Genomic DNA, 9,706 nt, shown 5'->3' with positions numbered 1-9,706 from the left:
AACTCTGAGTTTCAACTGAGATTTCATTGAGGACTGGGGCATATTTAAATACTGAATTTTCTAAGGGTGGTAGTGAATATATCTAGGTTTTTAAAATTATGAATAATTTCCTTTAACCATAATACTGTGTAAAAACTGCAGTTATAACGAAGACAGGATTCTCATTTATTTGAAAAACAACATTACAGGGATGTCTTTCAAGAGTTTCTTGCTTCAAAAATGGCACTACATAGTGCTAAGCTCAACATCATCATATCCAGGCTCTTCTAGTCTCAAGATCAATGAGGACTCCTTCTCCTTCACCCCAGAGTTGACAGTTTCTCTCAGAGACTTCAGAGAGATGCCTGAAACAGTAAAGAGAACCTGGTTTTAGTGGTTACAAAGTGACAAGACATAACATCTGATGGAAGGATAGTAAAAGGGGCCACAAAATAACTGAGATGGGGGGTGGAGCACCCAGCATTGTCTAAAAGGATGGAGCTACTTCATACTGACTCAGCTACTCCATGCAACGTCTTGTCTGGACCTTGGCAATTGGAAAGAAGGTGGACCAATAGTAGCAAGGAATGGAAAATAGATGTGCATGCCTTTTCCACACCCAGTGGGTCTGATTTCCCCGGGAGTGGAGACAAGAGAAGACCTCTGTAGAATGTCTCAGATGCTGTCTTCTCAGCAAGTCAACAACAGAACCAGCCTGACCTACAAGCTTCATGAGAACACTCTGGGTCCTCTGTCAGATGCCAGAAGAAGACAACTCAACCAAATTCCACAACCTCCTGCTCCCCAAGGACCACATCGCCACATATAAGCAGAAAGCCTAGTCCTTGGGAATGAGGGTCTTCATCTGACAATTGAACCAGTGAGAGAAAATTTTCTCGTGGTTCCCGTCTAGTGCTGAGATTTTATGATTCTCTAGTTAAGGCTATTTCAGATTCTGCTTTAATAGTGAGCAATCAACTTTAAACATTTGGTTACACAAATCTCTCAAAACAAGCTTTACAGCTCATAGATTGAATTTACATCTCCATTAAAAACCATTTCAGATTAATTCTCACTATGAAAAATCCCCAAATTTATTGTCAGAATATATATTTCAATTTGGGGTATGAAAATAGGAACAAAGCCTGTAACAATGTGTACAGATGTGTCTATATCCAATTGATGATGGACATGGACAAGAGAACACAGTATGTTATCCTCTCAGAAGAGATGAAGTAGCTCCAATATTCCAGGGATAAGGAAGAGTTGATAATATCTGATACATGTGATGCATGCATGCTCACTTGTATTCGACTCTGTGACCCCATGCACTGTAGCATGCCGGGCTCTACTGTCTACATTATTTCCTGGCAAAATTACTGGGGTGGGTTGCCATTTCCTTCTCCAGGGAATCTTCCTGACTCAGGGATCAAATCCAAGTCTCTTTTGTCTCCTGCATTGGCAGGAAGAGTCTTTTTCACTGTGCCACCTGGAATGCCATCTAGGTATATGAGGCTACGCCAGTTCTGATAGTAAAGAAACACTGACTGTTGAAGTGGGTCTAAACTCATCTTCTCCACCATGATGAAGTCAGACTACTGAGCTGTCAACTCACCTGTCTGGGAATACCTGGCACCACCTCTGTCCTTTGGGGAAAAGTAATTCTCATTCATCCCAGGGAAGAAAGGATTTATGGGAACAGGTAACTCATCAACATCATCATAACCATTTCTTGTGGTGTTGATGTTCTGTCCTGGAAGTTCTGAAAACAGACAAGAACTTAGGTGGAATAACAAAGTATGTGCTGGATTAAGTGATGCCCTAAGTCCCTTCTCAGGCAGAGATTCAAATAAATGATGCATATATACTCCATATTCCAGGGCTGTCAAAGGCATGTGTTTGATCTCAGTGTGCTCAGAAATTATTTAAACCTTCTAAATATTCCAATATATCGGGGTCAATCATATTTTTCTAACATGGCCTCTCATATCAAAAAGCATCAACAAAAGCTATTATGCTATGAGTTTCAGATACTATTTTTGAGCATATGGTACAGAGTTTTAACACATACTATGCACTATATATGCATAGTATATATGTATATGTACATAGTATATGTAACACATACTATGCACTGTACCATACCAGTGACTGCAGAGCATGAGTCTGGACCAAGAGAACCCAGGTGTCTCTGTGCTCTCTGAAACTCTGGGAGACACAGAGTTGGTGGGAGGGGGAGCCTGGACATCTGTTACTCAGAGACAGGATATCCTACCATCCCAGTCATAGGACACCTGGGTTTCAGTCCCTTCTAGACCTTGGTAGACCTTAGGATCTCACCTCCAGGGGTTGTCCATCTTTACTATCTGGAGAAAACCCAGGAAGCCATTCTCCTTTCTCTCTGTGTGTGCAGAGGTTCAAATAACTGATAAATATAGATTCTATATGCCAAGCCTGTGTCAAAGGCATGTATTTGATCTTAATGTGCTCATAAATCATTTAAATCTTCTAATTATTCCAATATATCAGGATCAATCATATTTTTCTAACATTATCTCTCATATCATAAAGAATCAACAAAAGCTATTATGAAAAATTTATTATAAAAGCTATTATAAAAGTTTCAGGTACTATTTTCAAACATATGGTACAGAGTTGTAACACATACTATGCGCATATCAGTGACCGGGGAGGATGAATCTGAACCAGGCATTCATATGACCTCTGAAGGTCTGGGAAACCCAGAGCTGGCTGGAGAGGGATCCTGGACATTTGTTACTCAGAGACAGGATATCCCACCATCCCAGTCACAGGACGCTTCAGTCCCTTCTAGACCTTGGTTGACCTTAGGATCTCACCTCCAGAGGCTGTCCATCTTTACTATCTGGAGAAGACCCAGAGAGGACATTCTCTTTTCTCCAATTCCTTGTAAGAAAGAGTTTCTGGTAATTGATAAGTACTAGCACTGATCTCTCCATAGATTCCAGGGCTTATCAATAGCAATACTTTTGTCTCAATACATAAAAAAGGCCATGAAATGATTAAAATATCAGACTCTGGAACCAACTATAGTTGCCAGTGTTCTCTTTAGCCATACAATTTTGAGTTTATCTGTTTCCGATGTTCTTTTCTTTTTTAATGGTCTTAAAATCTTTAATACATGCATGCTCAGTTAGATACATGCATCGTCAGTTGCTTCAGTCCTGTCTGCCTCTTTGTGATCCCTTGGAACGTAGCCTGCCAGGCTCCTCTGTCCATGTGGATTCTCTGGGCAAGACTACTGGAGTTGGTTGCCATGCCCTCCTCCAGGAGATCTTCTTGACACGGGGATCAAACCAGCATCTCTTCAGTCTCCCACATTGGCAGGTGGGTTCTCTACCACTAGCACCACCTGGGAAGCCCGATTAGATGCATACCCAGTCTGTAACTGGGTACAAGTGATTGTGGATACAGAGAACTGGGTCTGATCTTTCCATTTCTGAGGTCACAGAGCAGGCAAGAGAGGGAAAACATTGTTGTGAACTAGAGAAAAGAGATCCTTCCCATCTTAATCACAGGAAGAGATCCTCAGACAAGATTCCTCCTCCACATCTCCACCATCCAAGGGAAGACCTGCTACCTGGAGCAGAGTTAGTTGCTGAGTCATCAGACAGGTTAACTGGTAGGGAGAAAATCATCATAGAAAAATGGAAACCTTTACCCTGGTAGGATGCCTGCTGTCATAGTTTAGAGGAAATACTGACAGTTCAGACTTGTAGACAGAAGGCTTGAAGCTCTACGTGAAGGTGGGTTAGTGAGGTTGGGTCTCTGTTTGCTGAAATCAACACATAGCCAGCTCATGAGCAGAGGGGAGGACATGGGACTTATCTTGGCTGTCCAACAGGTCCTTCCTCCCTGGTTTTATGAGATCATCAATCTCCTGGTACAAGCCTCCACCAACTACATCTTTGAAAGCAGATAAAGCTGGGAAAGTGGCTTGAGTTAGAGACTCACCCTAGAGATATTCCGTTTACCAATAGGCAAAGCTTTTAATGTTCTCCAATATTAACCCATGGGGAACCCCTCTGAGCTGCTCAGGCTTCTTTCTTAGCTATATGGAACAGAAGTAGGTTTCCTGAACCTGACCTTGATCCCACAATCAATTTCCACTGACCCTTTTCACACAGGAAGTCATACTTCTTAAGACATCTTACGTTCAAACCAGAACCAAGGATTCAACTCTTTCAAATCTTGATGTCTACTGTAGAAAATGTGGAATTCTGCCAGATAATGAGGACAGAGATCAATACTTGTGCACTTTCTTGATGTCACAACAGATTCAATTCCTTTCCCAGCATTTTCCAGATCACTTAGCATCCAGAAAAGTTATGACCAACCTAGATAGCATATTCAAAAGCAGAGACATTACTTTGCCGACTAAGGTCCGTCTAGTCAAGGCTATGGTTTTTCCTGTGGTCATGTATGGATGTGAGAGTTGGACTGTGAAGAAGACTGAGCGCCGAAGAATGGATGCTTTTGAACTGTGGTGTTGGAGAAGACTCTTGAGAGTCCCTTGGACTGCAAGGAGATCCAACCAGTCCATTCTGAAGGAGATCAACCCTGGGATTTCTTTGGAGGGAATGATGCTGAAGCTGAAACTCCAGTACTTTGGCCACCTCATGAGAAGAGTTGACTCATTGGAAAAGACTCTGATGGTGGGAGGGATTGAGGGGGCAGTAGGAGAAGGATGGGATGGCTGGATGGCATCACGGACTCGATGGACATGAGTCTGAGTGAACTCCGGGAGATGGTGATGGACAGGGAGGCCTGGCGTGCTGCCATTCGTGGGTTCACAAAGAGTCGGACACGACTGAGCAACTGAACTGAACTGAACTGAACTGAAGCCTCACCTTGGTGCTCTGCTCTCCATCTGTGTAGCTGAATCCCCAGGATGATGAGGATCGTGAAGAGAAGGGCTCCCAGAATGATGCAGAGGATCACAGGAAGGGAGAAGATGCCAGGGTTTGGACCTGAACCTAAAATGGTACTGGAGGAGAGAAGATGGCCATAGGGTTTTATGAGGTTCATAAGTCCAGAAGAACCCCTCTGTCCTTATCCTGGTCCTCTTCTGAGCCTTCAAGGCTATGAAGTCATGATTCAGATACAGTGGGTTTTCCTGAAGCTCAAGTTGTGATTGACACAAGTGCTTCCCTAAGCTATGTAAAGTGTCTTTTCAGTCTGATTCTAGAGGATTTTTACAGGATGACAGTTGGTAAAGCTCTGGAGGACTCCAGCTGCCACTGCTTAACAGGACTGTAAACACAAAATCATTAAGCTTTCCTGTACTGAAATGGGTAATTTTGTCAGAAATATAAAGATACATAGTGCATGCTAAGTCGCTTCAGTCATGTTCGATTCTTTGTGACCCTGTGAATTGTACCCCACCAGGATACTCTGTCCATGGGATTCTCCAGGCAAGAATACTGGAGTGGGTTGCCATTTCCTTCTCCACGGGATTTTCCCGACCCAAGAATGGAACCCACATCTCTTATGTCTCTTGTATTGACAGGTAAGTTCTTTACCACTAGAGCCACTGAAAATATGGGGGTCTCCTCTATCACACAGCTCAGACCAGCCAGAACCACTTACTTCCATAGGTGTGGGGAACTTGTCCTCTCACCAGGAAAAAAGGAAAAAAAAACAATGGATTATTGTACCAAGTTTGCCTGAAAAAGCCATAGGATATGTCTATCATCAGGCTCTCCAGGTGGCACTACTGGTAAAGAATTTGCCTGTCAACATAAGACATAAGAGATGCCAGTTCGATCCCTGGATTGGGATGATCCCCTTGAGGAGGGCATGGCAACCCACTCCAGTATTCTTGTCTAAAAAATTCCATGGACAGAGGAGACTGGTAGGCTACAGTTTATGGGCTTGCAAGAGTCAGATATGACTTAAAAGACTTAGCACACATGCTTGTCATCATGGGCAGGCTGATATCTCCCAGATTCCAGGAGATCAGGCAACTGCCTCTCATAGAGCCAGAGTACAAAGCAGCAGGCTATTCAAAGAAGTGCTTCTCGGTACAAGCTCACACCTCCTTCTGTCACAGCCTCAAACCTGGTCCTCCACTCACCAGGGTATACCCTGAGTCCCTCGCTCACCAGAACACCTCACACCAGCATCCTCCTCATGCTTGCAGTCACTCTGCCCCGAGGGCTTTGCAGCACAGTTCCACAGGGAGGACTTCCAGCTCCCACACTGTGTCTTGTCCAGTCAGATGCTCCTGCTTCCAGGGCCAAATGCCATGGCCTACACAGCTTCCAGGGCCTGGCCACAGCCCAGCTGCTGACACACCACCTCGGCCTCTGCCAGGCTCCAGGAGTCATCGCACACAGTGCCTCAGGAGCCGCTGTGCCAGACCTCCACCCGCCCTGAGCACTCGCTGTCTCCTTCCCTGAATCAGAGCTTCTCTCTGTCTGAAAAGGCAGCAGCCCCTCCTGTGACTGCCCCTAGTGGGAGGAAGGAGCCTCTGGGAACCTCAGGGAAGTGGTCAGGGCTGACATACCTGTGCAAGGGGCAACAGTTGGACAGCTCTGGTGTCTCCTTCCTGCATAAGTAAGGATGTGCTGGATTAGGAGCAGCTGGAGGTAGTCTTTTCCCCAAACAAAACTATCTTAAGTCCTAGGCTCAGTGCAAAGGGCAAGTGTAAACACAGGCTCATTATCTACTGGGCTGAGACATTCACTGCATCTGATCACCAGCTGAAATCACTTTGTCCATTTACTGTTTACCAGTCTCCACAACAAACACAAACACACTGGAAACACAGGCACATACACCTCTTTGTAGACCCAACCTAATCTTGTCATTTAGATGGGAGAATATAAAATTACACTAACAATGTCCATCAGGGTTGGTATAGAAACAGACAGTAAGTCACCTGCATATGAGATATATGCTTCTTGATATGGAAAGCATGAGGTGTAGTTCCAAGGGTCAGAAGGACACTGCCAGAGAGATGTGTCAGTTTTCTGACACCGGATTCCATCCACCCACCAGGATCTAGAATTTTCCCTAAGATCAACAACAGTGTTGAGGGTACCCTTGTTCCCACAGCCAAGCTGACTACAGATCACAGACACGGTGATGTCTTCCATGGGGCTGTGGCAGACACTGCCCCAGGTCCCATTTTAGAAAACTTCCATCCACCCAGCACACTGCTGGTCCTTGCTCACCATCCTGAGGGCTAGGAACTCTAAGACTGAAAGAGAGAAAACAGGACACTGTCAGCCCACTCAGTGCTCTGGGTCTTCCTCTTTCCCAGATACTGTGACCACAAATCCCTGACCCAGCTGAGGAGATGCCCACTAGATGACAAGAATGAGATTTATCTCCATTTTACCCGACTTTGTCCATTAAAGTCTGTCTTTCTATTTCTACCGAGATGATAGAGTGGATATGAACAGAGAGCAAGATGAACCTGAGTACCTGCCAGGTAGGGGAGCTGAGTCCTGCTTCCTGACAAAACCGCTAAAATAGCAAGTGAAGTAGATATTGGAGAATAATGAATAACTGGCAGAATAATGAACCCACAGATATGTTCATATCCTAATCCCTGTGGCCTGTAAATATGTTTCCTTACCTGCAAAAGGAGCTTTACAGATACGATTAGTAAGGACTTTGGGGTTGTGGGCTAAACCTACAATATTGTTGGTTAAACACATAAGCTCAGTCTAATTATCTCCTTAGCCCCAACTTAGAAGTGGATAAACTTTCCCAACTATAGTCAGAGGGAAATATAAGGAAGAATATTCAGAAGAGACACAGTTTGTTGTCTGTCTGAAGAAGAAAGAGGGCTCCGAGCCAAGGAATGAGGCCACATAGAAACCAGGAAAGGCTGGCAAAGGAGTCCTCCCCATGTCTCCAGGAAGAATGCAGCCCTGTGGACACTGGGATGTTGGCCCACGGAACCATAGTCAGATTCCTATCAAACAGAGCTGAATAGAGTATATCTGTGCTTTCAATACAACATCAACAATATCTCCAGACTGTACTACCACAGGAAACTGAAGACAGAGCCTTGCTTTCAAGTGGAAACTAAGAACCAGCTCTGCCAGGAAACACTATTGAGAATAAAGAACCAGAACATCAGCTGCTACAGGAGGAAGTGAAAGCACCTCGCCTTCACGTCTGCTGCAAAGACAGGTTCCATGGGAGGAAGCCTCCTACTCGGGTCATTTCAGCGTCTCTCCCTCAGGGCTCAGACTCCTGTACTCCAGGGCTCCACTCATCCCCTAGCCTGTGGACAGAGTGCAGCATAGACCTGAGCAGATGACCCCCACGTCCTGCTTATGTCTGCAGTAGTGCCGCCCCCAGCCTCCAGAAGGGCACCTCCACACGAGTGACTCATTTCCTGTACAGTTCAGGTCGTCCAGCTAGATGGGCACTGATCCTGCCCAGAAGTGAGCAGACCTTTTGGCACTGAGAGCTTCTCCACAGCCCAGCTGCCTGGACACCATGTGGGCATCGTCCAGGTCCCAGCCGTCATCACAGATGGCGCCCCAGGAGCCCTGGGAGCACCACCTCCATCCACCAGGCAAAGCAGTCTTCTGTCTGAGGAGAGAGAAATGGGACAATGGGGCATTGACCTGGGGAATGAGAAGAGTGTTCTGTCCTTTGGGACACTCACCTGAGCAGTAGGGGACGCTCTCCTCTGAGGCAGCAGAGTCTGCCATTATGGACATGCAGTTTTTGCAGTGCGGCAGTGCCTGGGTGTGGTTTCCTGCAGAAACAGCAGTGATCAGAGGGCTGGGAGGGTTAAAGAAAAGGAAACTGAATTAAGGTAAATAATGACCTTGAGAACCCCATGAACTGTATGAAAAGGCAAAATGGTCAGATACTGAAAGAGGAACTCCCCAGGTCAGTAGGTGCCCAATCTGCTACTGGAGATCAGTGGAGAAATAACTCCAGAAAGAATGAAGAGATAGAGCCAAAACAAAAACAATACTCAGCTGTGGATGTAACTGGTGATAGAAGCAAAGTCAAATGCTGTAAAGAGTAATATTGCAGAGGAACCTGGAATGTTAGGTCCATGAATCAAGGCAAATTGAAAGTGGTCAAAAGGAGATGGCAAGAGTGAACATCAACATTATAGGAATCAGCGAACTAAAATGGACTGGAATGGGTGAATTTAACTCAGATGACCATTATATCTACTACTGTGGGCAAGAATCCCTTAGGAGAAATGGAGAAATGGAGAAGCCATCATGGTCAACAAAAGAGTCCAAAATGCAGTACTTGGATGCAATCTCAAAAAAGACAGAATGATCTCTGTTCGTTTCCTAGGCAGGTTTATTCAATATCACAGTAATCCAAGCCTATGCCCCAACCAGTAACACTGAAGAAGCTGAAGTTGAACGGTTCTATAAAGACCTACAAGACCTTTTAGAACTAACACCCAAAAGAGATGTCCTTTTCATTACACGGGACTAGAATGCAAAAGTAGGAAATCAAGAAACACCTGGAGCAACAGGCAAATTTGGCCTTGGAGTACAGAATGAAGCAAGGCAAAGGCTAATAGAGTTTTGCCAAGAGAATGCACTGGTCATAGCAAACACCCTCTTCCAACAACATAAGTGAAGACTCTACACATGAACATCACCAGATGGTCAACACCGAAATAAAATTGATTATATCCTTTGCAGCCAAAGATGGAGAAGCTCTATACAGTCAGCAAAAAACAAGA

The 9,706-nt window shown here is 44.9% G+C and overlaps 1 pseudogene; it reads right to left on the bottom strand.

The window, feature by feature from the left end:
• On the bottom strand, nt 214–8,696 carry LOC106501783 (annotated as a pseudogene).

The sequence above is a fragment of the Capra hircus genome, chromosome 5, assembly GCF_001704415.2.
Source record: "Capra hircus breed San Clemente chromosome 5, ASM170441v1, whole genome shotgun sequence".
In the NCBI taxonomy this organism is placed as follows: Eukaryota; Metazoa; Chordata; class Mammalia; order Artiodactyla; family Bovidae; genus Capra; species Capra hircus.
The sequence above is the reverse complement of the archived record's forward strand: the minus strand, read 5'-3'. Positions and strand labels throughout refer to the sequence as shown.